The sequence below is a fragment of the Peromyscus maniculatus genome, chromosome 2 (genome assembly GCF_049852395.1).
Source record: "Peromyscus maniculatus bairdii isolate BWxNUB_F1_BW_parent chromosome 2, HU_Pman_BW_mat_3.1, whole genome shotgun sequence".
In the NCBI taxonomy this organism is placed as follows: Eukaryota; Metazoa; Chordata; class Mammalia; order Rodentia; family Cricetidae; genus Peromyscus; species Peromyscus maniculatus.
Genome location: NC_134853.1, coordinates 41853582 through 41873196, shown reverse-complemented (window position 1 = coordinate 41873196; position 19615 = coordinate 41853582). Strand labels below are relative to the sequence as shown.

The following is a 19615-nucleotide window of genomic DNA, read 5'->3' as shown; positions in this document are numbered from 1 at the left end:
CACAACCCATGTAGATACAGCCCAAAATTCTATCAAATAATGAAAAATGGAATATTATTTGCCAATAAAAGCAAGTGAAATGCTGATATATGCTAAAATAGTGACAAGCCTTGAAAATATTGTTAAATGAAAGAAGTCAGGCACAAAACCCACAAATTGTGATTTCAATTACATGAAATGTTTAGAAGACACATCTCTACAGATGTACAAAGTAGAATGCTGTCTGTCTAGAACTGGAAGAAAACGTTTGAGAGGATGCTAAATGAGAAGGACAGAAGGTTTGGGGGAAAATAAAAATATTCTAAAATGATCATTGGTGATGGATGCAGAACTTAGCACAGACTGAACACTACCAAACTCACTGTAAATGAGTAAAGTGTGTAGTATGTAAACTAGATCTGGTCTGTTTATCAGCTAGTAAAGCCATACAGACCATTTAAGAAGTTTGAATTGTATGTTATGCACGATAGGAAGACATTAAGCAGCTCTGAACAGATGTATGAGGCAGGGGAGCCAGCTTCTAGACAAGAAGTAAGCAGGACATGAGGAGATGGACTGGAGGGGATGTTAACCATGAAGAGAAAACTAGCAAAACTTTTGTTTTCTCCAGTACAAAAGTACTAGGTTGAGTGCTCTGAATGGCAGAGGCATCTGCTGCCTGCTAGATTCTAGCTCCTCTCTGGCCACTTCCCTCCACAGACACACGCTCTGGAGGGAAGCCAGTCTCATCTTCGGCTGCTCCTTCCTGCAGATGGCTGCAGCTTAAAGAACAGTAACCAAAGTGGACACTGCTTTAACCCATCAACTGCCTGTGTCTTTTATGATAGCTTACTTTCCAGAGGACACTCCAAAGCTCTTCTGGGTCTCTAGGTCTCTCTTGTTAGGTAGAAGCCTTAATTTTTAATCTCATTATATAAATACAGTAAGTAATAAAAGCTGACATGCTAAAGGGCCTCACAGTTGAAGATTTGCATTTCACATTGGGTCAACAAAGCTGTGCAGGGAGTTTTGCATTGGTCCACACTGCCTGATGCAGCTCTTTCTTATACTTCCTACACATCTCCCTGAATTTGTGCCTTCTTCTCTAAGAGTGGGTTCCCAAGATACTCTCCTTGCATTTGTGTTCTGCTTCTCCCACATCCCCTTTCTTTCCAGTTCCTATCATTCTGCTGCCTCTCCACATATACTCCTCTCTCCTATGCTGCTGTCCCTGCTCCTCAGAGTCAAACCTACTGAAATCCCCAGAAACTTTCTTCTTCTTACCTAACTTTCCCTACACACACAGACACTGGCTTCCAACCCAGCTCCATTGACACTGCTCTGGATGTTGTCATCAGTGACTTTCTCTCTGACAGAGCTAACAGTGGGTTATCAGTCATTTTCTGAGCAGTTAACATTATTGTCCAGCTAATGAAAACGTGTCTATATCTTGCCTTCTAACACCTCAGTTTTTCTGCAGCCTTCTCTAGATTCTTCCCTTGTTAAGCTCCCTTTTTTCCATTTTCCCATTCATAGTTGGTTCTCCAGTTACAGTTTGGGCTCTTTTCTCATTGTCAATGTTCTACTTATGAACCATATTCAAATGTCCATTTTCCATCCTGGATCTTAATCTTGACCTTCATCCACTCACCGTCAGTACCAGCTGTTGGAAATGTAATACTCCCTGAAGAACCCAACATTGTTCCCTCTGAACAACTCTTCCTTCTGAATATGCTGTCTTGATTCATCATTCACATGGTTGTCCAAGACAGATGGCTGTCATTTCTACTTTGTGTGTGGTTCCTGAGATCAAATTCCCAGTGTCCAGATGATAGGTGCATGGTGTACATTTACATATTCTTGTAATACTCACTTATTAATCTTTTCTAGTTCTCAAATCCTGAGCTTGCCTTCTACACAATACAAGTATTCTACTCTCCACTCATTCTTCCTACCTGGCTGTGAGCACTGTGAATCCTCATGCACTAGCATCACTGCTTAACAAAGTTAATGGAACATAATAGGTTCTCAGCAAGTCTGTTGAATGTATAGCTCCAACACTGTTTAAGAGCTTTCTCTACAAGAGCTTCCGTGATGCCATCTCTGAGCAACAGCGTGGCCTCTGCTAAGAGCCACTCTGTTCTTTCCGCTGCAGCATCATCTTCTAAAGGATAGGTAGAACAGGCTGTTCCTGGGCCCCATGCTTTAAGGCTGAGAGTCTGAGTGGAACTATACCTGGCCATAACTTGTTTCAACAAACCTATTGTCATATGAATCATATGAATCACTTTGCCCTATGCTGACTCATGTGTGCTTGGAGTCATGGGCCTAGGCTTATGTTCATTCTCTACATTTTAGAAACCTAGGCACACAGATATTTCTTAGTCAACCAATTATATAAAACCCAAGCAATCTTTTCCTATTTATTTTTGATATTTACATTGTTATTTCTCTTCCTTGGCATTTAGTAAATACTACCAACAAATTACTTAAAATCATATCCAGTTGAAATAATATATTAAAACTCGGGGGCACTTGATGGACATCTAAGATTTACAATATCATAATTGAAACAATTCCTTCTTAAATTATTTCTTCTCTGAAGAAACATTTAAGCAATTCTTAGTAATGTTCTGAATTTCTCTGTTAGGCAATAAGAAGAACAAATAGCTTTAAAGATAGTTGATCTTCTAAGGGATTTTTCTCAAACCTTGTTGTCTTTTTATTTGTTGTTATACTTTCAGCATAGCATTTGTAAAAGGTTAAAAAGTACCCTAGGTTAATTCTGTAATAATTTAAGAAAACTATATGATTAAGTCACAACAAGCTAATTAAGATTAGTACAAAAGCAAAGACTGTGATGTGTCCACATATGCTGTAGACTATAGTCTAGGGTTTCAAACATTTGTCTAGAGGAGTGGAACTTTCTTTCAAGTCAAACTTAATGAAATCTCATAGAAAAAACTTGAAAGCAAAGCATGTGCACATGTCTTCACCGTGTCACAGTGCCTGGCCTCAGCTGGGTTCTGCTCTCGCAGCCATGCATCGAGTCATGGCTGTGCATGGTCTCTCACCAGTGCAGTTTTCTCACCTCCAGGTTGGGGAGGAGAACTGACTTTGTGATATTGGCTGTTGACCTGGTGTAGTAGTTGTGAGAATTTATAGACATAAAACACTTCGGTTGGTAGTTAGCTTTATGTCAGTGTGATATTAGAATCAAAATATACAAAGTTGGAATTCAATTATCAGATGCTTCTGAGCATTTGTGTTTATCTCACAGAGCTTAGAGTTTTCAGTGTGAGACCAAGTGTTAAACTCTTACTCTAATATTTAGGTTAGACATAAAGTTCACATGGTTCATAAACAGGCTATTTTTGCTATCAGGGTTAATTGGCATGGTAAATATCCATTTGAGAGGTATCATTAGTGCTTATGTTGTCTTTAAATTATTTTTCAAATTCATGTTTTAATTATAAATTGTTTACAGTTACAGAATTTGGGGGACCAAAAGGACTCCAGAGGTCACCCTTAAAGTGACAGATGTTGACAACAAGGAAAATAAAGCAGCTTGTCAGGTCACCTCATCTGATTTATTCAATGTGTTAGTCATATTTAACTATAATAGAACTCAGATAGACCTAGGACCCAGCATTATTTGAAGACTTGCTGCTGACACTATTTCAGAGACCATTATACATGGGGAACTATTAAGAGCATGGGCTCAAGTTTTCATTCCTCTGGTGACATGAGAAGCACCTCATGATTCAGTCTCCATTGCTTCCTCTGTAAAGACAGACATGGTTATTCTGAGTAATAAATGAAGCTGTACATTAAAGAACTCAGCACAGAAGTTGGCTCAAACCAAGTATCTGGTGGCTGTGGAAGGTTATTATTGTTAATGTATAGTCAAGCCATAAACTTCACTATTGCCATGAAAAAAACTACTTGTGTAATACTAGAATTAGAAATTCTCTTCCTTATTTTCAAAATTCTAAAAAGTAATTCTCTGGATGATTTCATGGTGTATGGCAAGAAAGAGAGACTGAGAAACACATTGGCTGTGTATGTGCTTGCTTCTGTTATCTGATGAAGCCAAGTCCTGGACTCCTATGGCTTCTTCAAATTCCCTTAAGCTGACTCGCACTCTGCCGAAATTTGTCTGTGTGCAAAGCCAGACCATTGGAGTATTAAAGCTGATAACATCAGATTATGGAAGAAATACTCCCACAGAAGTGATTCAGGCATGGAAGCCCACCAAGCTTCAAATGTTTATAGTTGAAGAAAAGGGTCACATAAGACTCCTGCCATGTGAAATATGACAAGTGCATGATTTCACACCAAAACAACATAGTCAAAATGCTTAGAAATGTGGTCTTTCAACTAAAGACCGATGTCAAAATGTTTAAGTTATTTTACAACCCCAAATCTTAGGCTGTAAGGTTATTTAACTGAATATTTCCAGAAAAATAAAAATAAATACTCCATAATTTAGAAAGACTAGGTGAAATATACTGAATTTATCTATTATGACCAACATAAGAAATGTCTGGAAGGTTTTTGGCATGTTCTTTTTGGTTAGGCTTGAAACCTTCCTTTTGGGAGGGTAATGACAGAGCTTTAATCCCTAGGAAAAAATTTCCAAAATACATCATAGAAACTAGGATCATCTTTCATGAAGTCAGAAAAAAAGGGAAAATAACTTCTTCCCCTACTATTGAAAATAACCACCAGCGCAACTCAATCCCCATTCTTTCATTTCCCCAGGTCTGACATTCTGCAGATGACCGCCCTTATTTGTCCCTACATGTTTTCCAAAATATAAAAGTGAAATAGAGTCCCAAGGGCACTGTACTTGAAAGGTTATGAGAGTTAGAGAATTTTAACCATGCCTGCCAAATCAGCAGATGGCTTGTGATTATAATTATATGCATCAATAAAACGAATAATCTTTACAAAATTTGAATTTCTGCTAAAGGAAGGGATTTAGTAAGCAGATGCAACAGAATGCATTTCCTTAACCCTTTTGGGAGACACTGGTATCTTTCACCCACACAAAAGCACCAAGAGCTCTGTGTGTTGCAGGTTGTATGCTCAAATTAGTGCCCTCTTTCTGGAGCAGTCACAATGTCAGCCTCAATCTTTTCCTGATTTCATTTTCTTCAGAGCATATTTCATCCTCACCTTTTTTACACCTTTAAGAATAGTCTTAAGACTAATTCTCCACAACTGTTTGATATTTGAAGGACAAAACAAAACGGTAAAAGAGGTAAATAAATGAAATTCAGAGCAATTCTACCACAGAAACAAGCAAACAAAATGTCTTTGCAACTGATGATCATTTACAAATCAGCCTTTCAATAGCAAAATTATTCTCTATCTTCATATTCTTTTTTATTGATATTCCAGGAAAGAAATGCTGTTTATGATTTTTAAATAATTAATCATTTCAGGTTAGTCTGGTTCTGCATGACAATGTAAACAATGGTAGCTAAGTTTGATTCAGGCCAAGCATGAATTTACCCACATAGATACTGAACATGTATGTGACACATTAAAAAAAAGGAGGTAGGTTTTCCAAACTGGCATTTAGCCATGCTTTCTGCATGAGGAAAACCTCAGAACCTAGAAAATTAAACTATGCAACTTTAGAGTTGTGAGAGATCTGGAAAATACACCACAAAAATTCATACTTTACTTTTATGAAATTGTATTATCAGTGTTTTTCATGCAATAGCTAAATACAGTTCCTCATTAGACCAGTATCAATTAACATATTTATCATCAGCAAACTAGAAATATATTAAAGAGTTTTTAGCAAACATGGGAAGATATCTCTAGCAACTTTGTATTTATACAGCATAAGTCAAACATATTATCACAATTCGAAAACCTACTCTATTATAAAATTTAGTTATATATAAAATATAAATAATAATTTAAAGACAGAATGCACTAGCATTTTTTGTGAGTCAATAATACTCTCCCATAGGCATAGGATACATGGAATTGGAAAATTCTCCCATAGGCACAGGTTATATGGAATTGGAAAAATTCTTTTTACCAACATTCTCCCCAAAATGGAAACTTTATCTTTTTTTTCTGAAAGGTTCATAGATTTGTTGCAACATTTGACAAAATAATATTCAAATATTGTAATGCAATCTAGGTATCTCTTAGAGGTCACTAGTATGGAATTTTATCTTACATTATAAAACATTAAGCAATAAATGAAGCTCAAGTATCGTTATATAGATAAAAAGTAAAATAAAGTACTTTTCAATAATTATAGCTTTGAAGAAAGAATGCTTATACTTAATTCAAGGGTTAAGTGAAAATAGATAATGTAAGCTAAAAATTAGATAAATTCCAGTGGCACAAGAAATTAAAATCATTAATAAAAAATATAAATAAGATTGAACTATAATCTCAATAGTTAAGGAATTTTGCTCTAATTACTTAAATTATAGACGTTTCACTTTAACTTTAAATATTAGTAAATATTTCTTATAGGAAGTTTATGTAGAAATACAACAGAATTCTAATATGCTCTTCTGAAAGTTACTAAACAACCATTTAAAAAGTCAATTTAGCTGCCTATACTTAGCATACACTTACAGTCTAAGCACATTACCTTAGATTGGGATGCACACAGAAGCACACAACATGGAGTTGACACAGTCCTTCAAAGAATCTCACAGAACTGGGGCCTCTGAAAGTGAAGAGAGGACAAGGTTCTACACTCTGGGAGAGAACAGGAACTGTGACGTGGCCTAGTGTGGCATCCACTTGCTGTGTGAACCTCAAGCAGAAGTTCAAAACTGCAAGCATGATGCACCAGGGACATTATATACCTCATCTTACTTAGTTTTCATATAACACTTGTTTTCTATTACTATCGTGATCCCCATTAAACAGACCAGGAAACTGAGGCTAAAAAAGTTAAAATAGCCAGAGTCACACACTGAGTGAAAGAACCAGGTTTTAAATGCATGATTCTCCGTGATGCTGTGCAACAGCTGCCCTTTCTCCTGGAAATGTTGGCTGTTGCTCTTAGTATACTCCTGTGTTAGCAAAGAGCTCTATATTGCTCACAGCATATACTAAAATCTTCTGACCAAACAGTTTTAAGACACATTTGTTAACTAGGTAACTGAAGTAAAAGTTCATTAAAACAAAGTTTTTTTCTCTCAACACAAACTCTTTAAATTTCTTTAAAGAAAGGGGTTATCCAACACTAACACTACTTCCTTAACTATAATTTGGAAAATCTTTAAAATACAATACTGGTGGAAGTAAATTCACATAAGACAAAAGTAGTGATCTGTGCCCTCTGGTCCTGATTATAGCACAGTCCTTATTTGCTTTGAACAATGAAAATTACATTTCTGTAAAATAAATCTATTCTGTTTCATCTGCAAAGAAGCAACTTACAGACTTGGGTCAAGTTTGCCATGCTCAGCTGCAGCAGTGAGGATAGGGGTGAAACAACTATGTCACCCAAAGAATGCACGCTTTCTGAAACATTCACTCTTGCATTAACAGGACAAGCACTAGCAACTATGGAAAAAGAAATGATAACACAGGTGATTCAGATGAAAAATGTTCAGCATAGAAAAATCGTGTGGAGTACTTACAACAACTGTGAGAGTAAACTATTTGCATAACTCTGCCTTAAACTAAAATTGCTAGGAAGCAAGTGTGGCCATTTTCAGATGGCTTTCTGTTTTCCATGATTCCAACCCCATGAAAGGCATGTTGAAGTGGTGACATCTAGAATTTTCTCAAGTTAACTAAATCAAAGCAAATCTTTCCTGCACATATTTCACTTGAAATCAACAAAACAACATTAATCTTTGTCATGAAATGAATTTCTTTCAAATTCTGGTTGCTTTGGAAAAAACAGAATTGAAGAATATAAAACATACTATGCACAGATATGTAATAGTCTTACATCATATAAATAAAATGAAAGCTGAGAACACATTTGTAACAGGAAAAGTTCTTCAAGACAAAAATAAAAGGAAGCATATAACCTCTGATCACTTAGAACCATATCATGAACCTATGTTATGAATCTCTCATGATTATTAATAGACAAAACATTTCTATATCCCTATACAAATAACAAATTTTCAGTGCAAGGACTGTAAGTTAGCAAACTGATTTCTACATGATGTCGTTTTAATTCATGAGCAGATGACTATGAGATGTCAGTTTAATATTAAATGCAATGCCTTTAAAAATTGAATCCTGACACTGATATTATGAATACATCTATTTACAAATACAATGCTATGTTAACTAACAATACTTTTAAAATGTTTTCTATGAGATCAAGAGTTCATTATGCCATTGGCAACTCATTCAGCTGACAGTTGTTAGAAGAAAATATTTAATTTACCTGAATATCTTGTAACAAAATCATCCTTTCTTGAACTAAACATCCTCAGAAAATCCACATCTAAGCCAGACAGATATTTCAGCAAGGCAAATCAGACTTTCTGGCAACTCCCTGCTGCCATATTTCTCTAAACGGATCCTGCAATGTTACACTTCAATACTGCAAGTATATTTTTTTCCCCAGGAAAGAGTAAGCCAGTGCGGCTTCAGTGTCAGATAGCTTTAATTTTCCCCCTCCAACTACAGCAAGCAAATGACTACTGATTCCATTCAAAAGCACATACTACAGTGATTTTTATTTCAATATTAGAGAAAATGGAAGTGTCTGAGCAAAAGAGGAGCTTTTATTTTCTTGTTTTGCAGTGTTTGATTGATCGACTAATTTTTTAAGACACTGACTGACTATCCCATAGCTGATATTAAATATACATTAAATGCTGGGACAATTTTATCACATTAAGAATGAAGTTCACCAGTTACATTTATGCCCTGGGTTCTCTTTATGTTTTACAAGCAGTAGGACAAACTAAAATTAAAGTTGCCTCATGCATTTGAAAGTTTTCAAATCTAGACACACACCTGAACAGTAGTTATTTGTCAATGCCCCCTCATCTCCAACAAATACCCACCTCTCAAATTTATGTTCACTTGCCATTTGGGATGCACTGGACTTCTGAGATTCACAAACTTTTGTGAAACAGCAAAACAATACAACAATAACAACAGAAACAGAACATTGGTCACTGAGGCAATATTTCTAGAAGTAATAGCAAAATCCCTTCATCTGGACCCACTTGTCCAGAAATGGACTTTCGGCCCCACAGTTAGGTGGAGATTGTTCCACTTTCTCCCTAGGGCTTCATTGCCAGACTGACTTACCGCTGCTTCCTAGCCTTTGTTCTGCTTCTCACGCTGACATCAGGGAAGCAGTGATGTAGAATAAAGCAGGGTGGGCTAGGTTAGTCCAGTGTTTGTGTCGTTGTGTGGTGTGCGGGGACACTCTGTGATACTCTAGTGAGCTGTAAGCTTTTTTTGTAGGCTTTGTGTCATTTACTTAACGACCAATCTCATTAGCTGCCAGGGTACAATGGGCTGATGCATTTTCTATGTACATACTCTACACAGTGACCCTCAAGGTTGCCGAAGGTCTATTTAATCAGTCAAATGCTGAATATATTTGCAGTAAATCACTAAAAAAATAAAAAGTATGGGTCTACCGAGGTATCTCACAGACTTAATATTTACCCATGCTTATTCACAGGCAATAAAATGCATGCATATTTAGGCAAAATGAAAGTAGACCAGGTGGATACAAATTGTCTACTGTGCACTGATGACTTTAATTTCAAAAAACTTTCAGAATCAAAGGTATTTTCTCCTAATAAGGAACATAGAGTTGAAATTTAATTTCTGTCCTTGCTTAATCAAATTAAGCACAACAAAAAGAATCAGTTCCCTGGGCAGATTCTTTTTTTGTTCACAGCTCACCCCTGCCTCAGTCAGACCCCTTGCCCAAGCAGCCTCAGAACTGGCAAAGTTGTGCTCCTGCCCCTTTCACTTCCAAGGTAAAAACCCCTTTAACTCCTATGAAAAATGAAATGCTGAGAGCCCTCTGAATGACGACAGCTGTCCATGAGTATCAGGGAGAGCTCTATTGTCCGTGTGTCCCTGGGTAAAATGAATACTTTACAGCAGAGGCTGTTCAGCTTGGCTGAAGAGTGTGGGGAGAAGGGGAGGAGGTCACTGGAGATTTCGCACACTAATTTAATCTGGGAAAAGGACAGGCTCCGCATCTCCCCTGAACAGACTGGCAGCAATCTGGGCCCCCACAGAACTATCTCCTTTTGCCTGTGCTCTATTTATTCCTTATCTCTGTTTACCAACCGCTAGGTCCCTTTCATTCACACCACGAGGCAGTTTCCCTACTATCAGTCAGCAGCTGACACTGTGGAAGAGCCTCAAAGGCAAAAAGAAAAAAAAAAAAAAGATCAAAACTAAACCAAAGCTGTCTAAACAATGCAACAGTACAAGTAAATGCAGAAGCCCTGATTCTTAACCCAGCCCACAGGGTACACACAGAACCTTTATAGTAAACCCAGCACACACCACAGTGAGCTGTGGGCCATGTTGGAAGGCTAAATACCATTCCTGAAATCATCAAGCGGAAAAAAATGGCTAAAATATACACTGGTTCCTGAAACAGCCTTGTCTTGGGGATACTCTTATCTCTATCACAGATCAATTAACTGGCAACCAGGAAGTATTTACCTAGCTAGAAAAGGTGAACTGTATGATTCTAAGGAAACCTGGCTCCCATTAAAATGCTAGCAGTTAAGAAAATCCATCAAAGTGATTGCAGTTTAATCATAAACAATATAAACTTTCTAATACCTGACCATGATGGTTGAATATGATTTGAAGAAACTTGGCATCAAAACTTCATTACACTTACAGAAAGATACCAAAGTATTCTGTATAACCCATTCAATTAAAATGTATACCCGTGTCTTACAGAGTTTTAACACTAATGCCAAAATGATTAATGTCACAGAGGATACAGGAAAGAACTTCTGGTACAACTTTCTAAGCTTTTAAATCAGGTTGCTAAGTGTGACTGGAAAGAGAGACTAGATAAGCAATGTTAGGAGAAGAATATAGGTGAAGAAAACTAGTGTTATTTGACCTTCCAACCCTTGAGTAGATACAAATTTTGAATCTAAGATGTGATCTACTTATATTAATGTTAAATACTACATATTTTTGGACATTTCTAAGATAATATAGGATTTCTATCTAATATAAATGTCCCTGAAGAGAATTATTCACTTCAATGGCACATTTATTTGTAAATATAAATGTACATGTACACGTGGTAGGTATAGACACATATTCTACCTCCCATAGACACATATGCAGTATAAGAAAGCTTCTTTTTTAGGTTTCCACAGTTCCTTGGGTTAAAACTGAGACTTTGAACTTCCCTGAGTGTTTTGTTTTGTTTTTTAGCATTGAACTATTTCAAAATGATTAGCTACTGTCTAAAAATCAACATCGCATTGACTTAGTCCTGAAGACCTTTACCAAAAATAGAAGACAATGTAGCTCATTATCTAGAATGACACCAGGACCACTTCTCAGTGTGTTTCCACCTATATGCATTACGAGCAATGAAGTCTTTACTACTTGGATCCTTTTTTCCAAATGAATTAATGAATTAAATTTATCCTTTCAGCAGCTGCTAGGCAGCAGATGGAGCCATTTCTGAAGCCTTGTTGAATTCAATCCATAAAACTCATTTCCTAGGATTAGCAGTCCAAAGTTTCTTTTAATGTTTATATACCACTTGGGATTTTGAATTTCATGATGTTAAACTTTCAACTTAACTATTCTTTTGCATTTCATATCAAACAATTATGATCTTTTGGATTTCTATAGCAGACAGGAAAGGTCACACAAGGATAAGAATTAATTTCAAAAGCAATAAATTCCTGCAAGTTGCATTTTTCAGTATGTTTGTCCACACTGATGATGCCCCAGAGACTATTCCTATGGTGCTTCCATGTTGATGACATGGAGTTCTATATCTGATAAATGTGAATTTTGTTCATTTCTACTTAAATAATTTAAAGCTGCAAACTGGAACACTAGTTAGCTTCATGAATGTTTGAACTGTTTCTGAGTTTTTAAATGTAATTATAACTAAGATTGCTACATTATCTGAAAATATTTACTAAAATTCACTATGTTTATTATTCTAATAGCAATAAAATGCTAACTTTCAAAAATGGAGAGTAAACCAATTACATAGATACAAAGCAATGCATTTTTAGAATGGTTAACTTTTCAGAAGCCAGCTACCTTGGACAGCTCCAAGCACGCCTTGTCTTTTCTCATCACCTGCAGTTGTTTCACAGAAGAGGAACCACACAAAACTTTAAATCTTTCTGGTTAGTGTGATAGAAGAATAACAGTCACTAAAAAAGTCTCATTTAAACAAAGCCGAATTAGAGTCTTGTTAAAGGTTCTAACATATTTTACAGGTTTCAGATACAAATCCCGCGTGCTCCAAGACACGGTGTATCCAAGTTTAAAATATTAAAGCCTTGGAACTTAAGATGATGCTCCTGCTGTAACACGAATATGACTAAGAGAAGAATGAATTACTCTTGTGTGCAACAGTGATTTCCGCTAATTTGGCATAAGAAATCTATATTAATCTAATATTATAGTAAACCAAGAAGGCACATAATAATCACCATTGAGTAATTGAATATTTAGAATGAGGGAAACGGAGAGCACGGGTAATCTTAGGTTACAGCATAGAACTAGGATATTCTGCTGGTGATATTAGCAAAGAAAACATTTAAAGTTAGAGAAAGTCTAATTTCAATTCTACTTTTGATTCCAGACTTTTCTTGAAAATTACTTCCTTATCATAAGGACCGTGTACAGAACCATATCCAATATTTCTTCATCATTTCTTTAAATTTATTGATTTTGTAGTGCCAATTAGTCTATAAGGTGATGTGACACAGGATTTTTTTTTTTACATAATTGACTATTCCTAAAAATAAAACAAGACTAGAGCCATTACATTATATACTTTGTCTCTTAGCTGCAATGTTCTCTGAAACTGAAGGAAAAGACTCGGGAAACTTTGATTATTCAAAAGTACATCAAAGCAAGCACTCTTAACAGGTGTTTTGTTGACAAAAGAAATAGGAGGTAAAATACTGTTCATCAAGGTAAGACAAAGTTCTCCCTGTAAACCATCCTTCTGTAAAATTTTGTTCAAGGTGAGTACTAAGTCTCTCGTTCTGCTTTTAAATTATTACTTTTTAACTTCTGCATATTCTCCTGACATTTATATCTATCAACAATGAAGTGTGTCATTTTTTAAGACTAGTCTTATTCAATTCTCTAAATACTCATATGCAATATTATATATGCCCAACTCAGGAATTTAAATATCTTAGAGACTGCCCATAAACTTTTTCTCTTATATGTAGCTAAACCAGGATTCTGGCTCTTCAGAAAGAATCTACAAAACCTTTTTAAAAAATTTTGGCTATTAATGCAAAATTGCATTAAAAATTTAGCACAGCAAAGATTTCAATTCTAAATAAAGATCTGTAAGACATGAGATCTCACTGATAATTTCTGTGATCACATAAATTAGTTCTACTTTACTTTTCTTGAAGAGAAAAAAAGTATACTGTCTCATATCAAGTATTTTCTGTTACAAATTCCCATATTTCAGGTAAATATATGAACAAAGGCAGTAACTGATGCAGTTTAAACACAATTGTACTGTGACATTTTATTTTGAACTCCTTCTCAATGTCCCAGTTTTGGAGGAGAGTGCGAAAGTGGAGGTGGGTGGTGGTGAACGAATTTAAAATCATGCCAAATGTACATCACAACAGAAACCAAAGCAAACAGCAGTAAAAACCACAGGCACTTCAGCCTTTAGAAATACCCCCCACCCCCTGCAAAACACAGAGAGAGAGAGAGAGAGAGAGAGAGAGAGAGAGAGAGAGAGAGAGAGAGAGAGAGGGAGGGAGGGAGGGAGGGAGGGAGGGAGGGAGGGGGGGAGAGAGAGAGAGAGAGAGAGAGAGAGAGAGAGAGAGAGAGAGAAACAAAAGTCACTATTAACAACTCAAGACCTGAAAACTTGCTCACTGTCTGAGCTCTTAAGCATCAGGGTGAAGAGAATGTGGTAAAAAGTTTTAAACTTACTTTTTTGTGTGTTTCCAAAACTATATCTCTCCTCCCTGGTGTGCTGACAGGAAACACTAAAGCTGTTGCCTTGAAAGGTAGTTTCCATGATATGACATCCAGTGCCTTTGACTGCTTGGAGATAAGCACCTGCGTGTAGCCCTCCTTACGTCACACCTCCCTATTCAGACCTTCTCAATATGATCCACATTTGCACATCAACAGCCTCATGCGCACACACAGATTTTTTTTCGGCTCTGGGCCCAAAACTTTCACTTTAATTTTCATCACATGATTGCTGTGGCATATGTCCTTCCAAACCGCCCATATATCAGTCATCATGCAAATGAGATGGAATATCACTCCTCTGCAGCAGATGGCCAGGGATGATAACAATGGCTCAACAGAGGAGATTCAATGTCCCTGACTTTATCGCCACGGCAACAACAACCTAAAATATATGTAATGGAAGTGGTGCTTATTAATTTTGCAGGCTCGAGTGTTCTGATTTTGTGAGTGAATGGGCTGAGTTAAAAAGGGGGCTGTGTCCTCCTGCCTCTAGAAGACTATCTATAAAAGCCAGGGACCTGGAAATTATTTTCAGTGACTAAGAAGGCAACAGCCTAGCAATTATTTGAGTAATTAGGTGTAATTCCTCCCTGTAGGCCTTGTACCCTCCTGCGCTTGCTTCACAGAAGCTCACGAATTAGACAGGACTGATACTGAAAAGAAAAGTGCCTCAAGATACAGCGGGAGAGCTTGCAGGAGCCCTGTCACTTGGCCTCCACCAGGCTTGGTAAACACAAGCCCCAAGCTATAAGTAAATAGAGGCCCCACTTCACAAACACAGACCAATTAAAATGACAAAGGCAGCCACACTTTGGGGTGGAGCTTAGCCTCCTGTGAGTGGCACACAGAATAGTCTCTCGGTTCCGGCACAGAGCCTGTTTCCATGACTGGCTGTCAGGATTGGACAGGAACACACACATCTCTCACTCAGCAGGTTGTGCCTTTCTCACTAGGACTCTCTTTTCCCCCCACAGGGCTACTTTTATCTCAGACTCCAAGTGAATATTCCATAGACTTACTACTTCTAACTGCACTAAAAATGTAAACCACAGAAAAAGTAATCAATTCTTCAGAATCTGCAACAAGCCCATTTGTATTTTAAAGGAATGACTAGTCAACTGCCAGACCTACTGGGGCATTTCTAGAACACACAGGATAAAAAAAGGATGAAAAAAATCTCTGAATATTATCCTGGAAACTTTTAAAAATATTTGTTACAACATTTCATATTGACTAATAAAAAGATTTTTTTCCTTCTAGGGCTAAACCATACATCAAAAGTTTTGAAGTTAGAGTTTACCTCTTTTGTTGCTTTTTAAAAAAACTATGGAAATACATACCATCTAACACAGGAAAACTAGACTTTGCCACTAATTTAAAAACAGACAGTAATAAAGAACATGTACTGCCCTGGCTAAAAAATAAAAAAGGACCGAAACTTCACATCTTCTAATTCAGCAAACCTCAGACACTTTCCTGAGCCCCACTTCCCTGGGAAGCTACTCTCCTAAGAATACCCGCTATGCTCAGCTGCAATGCTGGGATCCTGAGTCTGTTTCAGAAAAAAAAAAAAAAGGAAGGAAGGAAGGAAGGAAGGAAGGAAGGAAGGAAGGAAGGAAGGAAGGAAGGAAGGAAGGACAAAAGAAAAAGAGCTGGTCACAAAAGCTAGTCATTCTCTATATCACACACAGAAATAATTGATTATCTAACTTTTAAAGTAGTTATGTTTTCCATGTGAGTATGGGTGGGTGCTCTGACATTCACCTTCTTTTCTAAAATGTTGCTTAATATCAGTTCATCTATATTTTGCAATACATTTGGTGCTTGATATATTCAGCTGCCTAGTGCATAATTTCATTGTGCTATTTAAAGGCAACACTCCAAGGTAAAGACATGTTAGGAGCAGCAAATTTCTACTGTAAAATGTCCCACACTAGGAGTGTACAGAGAACATCAGCTTTATTCTGAGGAATTCTCATCCTGAGCACCCAGCTACTCCATGAGCAGCATATGACAAACATGGTGGTGCCCCAAACATAGCACAGCAAGGAGAGTTTCTAGTGAAAGCACTGTGACCTGACCAAATTAGGTAACATTAGAGGACATCATATGACTGGAACAAAGTCATGTCCTATCAGGAATATTTAAAAATAACTATTTGTTAAGATACGTGATATAATAAACATACTATTTATTCATTTACAGAAGGTAGTTTAATCATCACAATTCAGCCTTTATTATTACAATGTGAGATATTTTCATCACCCTCAAGAGATGTGCTGTGTGTAACAGTAGTCACTCTTTACCCCCAAATTTTTTCCCTTAGGAACATACAAATACTCATCTTCATTTTGTCTCCACAAATTTTTCTATTTTAGAAATTTTTGAAATATTAGGATCATACAATCACTATTTTGTTCTTCATTACTAATCAATGTTACTTATGAAGTTTATCTTAAGCCCTACCCACTTGTGTCATGTATTAGTTGTTTATTTAATTTTAATACTGATTAATATTTTATTATTTGGGTATATCACAGTTAATTTTTATACTTACTAGTTGATAAATATTGGTCTACATTTCTTTTATATGGGTACCTAGGAGTAGAATGGCTGGATCATTCAATAATTCCCACAGTTGTCTGAGGAACTAAGAAATTGTTTTGAAGTGCCATAATTTATGATTCATATTCATCAACAGAGTATGAGGATTCCAACATCCCAACACCTTGCCAACACTTTGTTAACTGGTTTGTTTACCGGGGATCTCTCAAGGATGTGAAGTGCTGTCTCACAGGGTTTTGATTGGCATCCTGTAATGACTGATGACTCTGAGCATGCTTTCATGCTCTTCTTAGCCTTCCATATATTGGGTTTTAGGAACTGTCTAGTCAGATACTTTTCTGATTTTAAAAATGTGGTGTTTTCTTTTTATTATAGAATTGTACAAAGTCTTTACATATGTGCTTTAGATATAAGTTTCTTATTGGATAGAAAATTCACCAAACTTTTCTCCTACTGTATGAGATTCTTTCACATCCTTGATGTTTTCCTTTAAAATCAAAAGTCTCTAGTTTGGATAAGGTTAAATCTGCTGGTGTTTCTTTGTTTACTTGCTTCTTGATGTGACATCTAAAAACTATTGTTAAATTCAGGTTGCTGAAGACTACTTCTATCTTTTCTCTTTAAAAGTTCTCTCCTTATATATTTTTTGCTTTTACATTTAGGTCCTTTATTCATTTTGAGTCATTACTTTGTACATGGCATGAAGTAGGGATACAACTGACTCTATATATGTGAATCTACTTATCCCAGTAGCATGTATAGAAAACAGAATATTTTTTTAAAGGAATTGTTACCTTTACTGAAAAATCAATTGATCATATACATTGGGATTTATTTCTGAACTCTCAATTTTTTTTTGTTTTTGTTTTTCAAGACAGGGTTTCTCTGTGTAGCTTTGTGCCTTTCCTGGAACTCACTCTGTAGCTCAGGCCTCGAACTCACAGAAATCCACCTGCCTCTGCCTCCCGTGTGCTGAGATTAAAGGCATGCACCACCACCACCTGGCCTGGACTCTCAATTATACCTCATAAATCTGTGTCTATATTCATTCCAGCACCACAATTGATAATCACATTAGCTCTGTAGTATGCTTAGAAATTGAGAAGCATGAATTATCCATATCCAAAGTTGTTACTCTTTTTCAGGGTGGTTTTAGTTGTGGAGGTCCCTCAAACTAAAAAATGCCTTTTAGTATATGCAAGGAATCCATAATCCTTTCAGCAGTGTTTTGTAGTACTTAAAGTAAGTTTTACACCTACCTTGTTAAGTTTATTCATATATATTTTATTCTTTTGGAACTTATTGAAAATAGATTTAGTGTTTCCTATTTGTATCTTGTTTTTTCCCTTGTTCCTGTACAAAGCTATAACTGAATTCTGTACTCTGACTTTGTGAATTGCTATCTTACTAAACTTTTTAGTGCAAATACCATTTTTGGTAAATTTTTTGAGGGAGATTATCTAAGTATAAATTTATACAAAAGGTAACTTCCCTATAAATAGACTTTTACTATTGCCTTTATAACAAGATGAATTTCATTTTTCTCTCTTGTTGAACTGCCCTGCAGAGGACAGCCAGAATAGAAAAGGCAAGAACAGACACCATTGTGTTCCTGATTTTAGGGAGGATGTAGTTCAGTCTTTCACCAACAAGGATGATGTTACCTCATCTGTGGATTTCTAAAGATCACTTTAAAAGCATTTTTAACTCAGAAGCTAACCGACACCCGGCAAAGCATTGGAGTAACCCCTAAGGACACCAAAACTGAAAACCTTCTCCTGTTCTTTTAAATTTCAAAAATGCCCGGGGTGGTTTCTTTCATGGTGTTGGCCAGACTTCATCCCTTTCTGTCCCTCTAAAGCCTGCTGAGATGCAGCTGGAATGGTCTGACACAGGGAATTCGTTCTCTCCAGGTTTGGAAGGCATGGTGGGTGAGAGCATCCTTGAGGAACTTAGAGCCTATTTAAATCACGTGTAGACAGCATACCTGAATGTCACCAGCAGCCTGAGATTAAGCCAAATACACTCAAGATAAAATGATACTGCTTACCATGCTCAAATTTTCATCATTTAATTTCCACATGGGAACTCCAGAGATTTCCTAAATCTATGTCTAAAAGTAGTTGTATTTATAACCACCATGATATAGGAAAATGAAATAATATATTAGAAAAAGTACAAAATCAAATAACATTTTAAAAATGAATAGGGATGAGACACTTTGCATGCAGGCACACACGAGATCAAATGTTTCCTACAATGAAAATGATGAGAAGGATGGTGACTGGATTATCTATCAATAGCAACGGTCCATAGCACTGATTTCAGTGCTACTCTTACAGCAGGCACTGTTCTAAGAGATTTTCACACATTATTTTGTAAGTGGAGGCACTAAAGTCTTCCTTGATTATTAGTAAATTTGCCAAGTTAGTATTCAAGTTCAGGCTCTGCCTTCCAAGTTCATGACCATGTCATGTTCCCACACAGATGTGAATGTCATCCTTACCTGCACCCTCATGTGGATCAGTGAAAACCTCCATGAGTTGATCATCAGAAAACTCTCAAGGAAATTATTTTCTTTGATCTGTTCATATTTTTTAAGGAGAAATTGATAACAGTAACAGGAATTCTAATGTTGCCTCTAATCATCTTCTACAAGACTGTCAAAGTATTATCATCCAACAGTGTAAAGTTTGCTTCAAATTAATAACATTGAGCAGATGTTTTAAATATTTTTATTTTCTCAGAGGATTCTTCAGAAACCATCCAAATAATAAGAAATACTTTATATTGCAGAAAAGAATAAAATATTTTCAGAGAAGCTTGAGTACCAGTTCATATTACTCATTTGTACATATGAATTTATGTCTCTATCTATATCTCT

General features: G+C 36.4%; 1 protein-coding gene and 2 long non-coding RNA genes across 4 annotated transcripts in view; 1 reads left to right on the top strand and 2 right to left on the bottom strand.

Annotated features, from left to right (window-relative positions):
- Positions 1-6671, bottom strand: part of St18 (ST18 C2H2C-type zinc finger transcription factor) — a 124213-nt gene extending 117542 nt beyond the window's left edge. For both annotated transcript variants that reach the window (XM_015986945.3, XM_076563994.1), the window contains exon 1: positions 6611-6671. The gene's annotated coding sequence lies outside the window, so the exon portion shown is untranslated. The remainder of the gene's footprint in view (positions 1-6610) is intronic.
- Positions 1-19615, top strand: part of LOC143271819 (uncharacterized) — an 81166-nt gene that overhangs the window by 39397 nt on the left and 22154 nt on the right. The window lies entirely within an intron of this gene.
- LOC143271818 (uncharacterized) overlaps positions 6611-19615 on the bottom strand; it is a 220639-nt gene continuing 207634 nt past the window's right edge. Inside the window, exon 3 of the long non-coding RNA XR_013049025.1 lies at positions 6611-6688. This is a non-coding gene — a long non-coding RNA (uncharacterized LOC143271818). The remainder of the gene's footprint in view (positions 6689-19615) is intronic.